Raw genomic sequence first — 1,368 nt, 5'->3', positions numbered from 1 at the left:
GTGTGCGTACTGTAAGACCTTCGGTACACACACCATCAGATTATTTGACTTGTCGCTCTAACGAAGTAGGCGAGTGTCAGCCATATGTCTCGTGGTCTTATCATGGCGTGTTTATCTTCTGTAGTTAGGTCAGACGATAGAAATGCCACTTGCACGCTTAGAGTCGCAGATTGACGGTGACCAACTTTAAACACAACTTGATTAATTTTCACACACATTTATTAAAATAATAAAAATCATAGATATTACGTAACTTGATTCTGGATGCTGTTTACAAATGACAATCTGAAGTTCCTTTGGTCTTGGCACGTTAATTTTATTCTCACATATCTCTGATACTTGACAAAGTGTCTATACATTTATCTTCATAGCTATTTACAGGAATATGATAATCTTATTAGGTGCAGACTGAATCTTGACTATAGACCGGTACAGACAAATGTAGACTGGTACAGGCTAATGCAGGCTGATGCAGACTGATGCAGACAAATGCAGACAGACTAACCGGAGGTCTGTACACTCGTTGTAATACCTCGAGCGTTCAGGTATCACTGCGCGAGTGTGATCCGCGAGGAGAAAAGATTCTACGTTAGTAGCAATCTCATTGGCTGCGTTACATATTAATACGCGGATCGGTGGAAGCAGAATTTGGTCCGTCTCTAAGACAGCGCCATCTCGTAGTATGGAGGCGGACGAGCGCTGCGCCTGCGCTATTGTGTTTAGTGGGGCGCGCTCTAGTGGGAAAGTTGTGTACGCGCTGACTACGCGGAACTATGTACACAACATCAAGGATGTTCCTACTCGTAACTCCTCATTTGATAACGAAAATACAGTAACACAGACTTGTAAAAATTGTTAGTTATCCCACTTATTAATGTAGGAGTTATGCATATTTATTTTACACACGGTAACGATATCATGGAAAACGTTCAAAGACACGGAAAATGTTTACAGCGAACTGATGAAAATCTTCCCGGCAGTGCTATGGAAAAAGATTCATCGGTAGGGAGTGGACCACAATATGAAAAACACCTGCAAACCTGTTTTGCAATCTTGGGTACGAGCAGCTCTGTATGAAACATTATACAATACGATTCACAAAGCTGTAAAGCAGTATGAAATAAAAGTCAGCCGACTTCCATTATGTCAGATACATCAATTAGAGGACACTATAAAACATAAATTCGTGTGTAAAAACTGAAGTAAATTGATCTAGAAAAAAAGCGGTAATGACGAGATAGCGAAATGCAAATAAATGGACATGACACCTCAGTACGAAAATAATAGTCTCACATGATTATTGGGAGAATATGCTGATCACCATACAACTAATAAAAGAAGCGTCCCATATCAATATAGGATGTGTAG

Source organism: Schistocerca nitens, chromosome 3 (genome assembly GCF_023898315.1).
Source record: "Schistocerca nitens isolate TAMUIC-IGC-003100 chromosome 3, iqSchNite1.1, whole genome shotgun sequence".
NCBI classification, from domain to species: Eukaryota; Metazoa; Arthropoda; class Insecta; order Orthoptera; family Acrididae; genus Schistocerca; species Schistocerca nitens.
The sequence above is the reverse complement of the archived record's forward strand: the minus strand, read 5'-3'. Positions refer to the sequence as shown.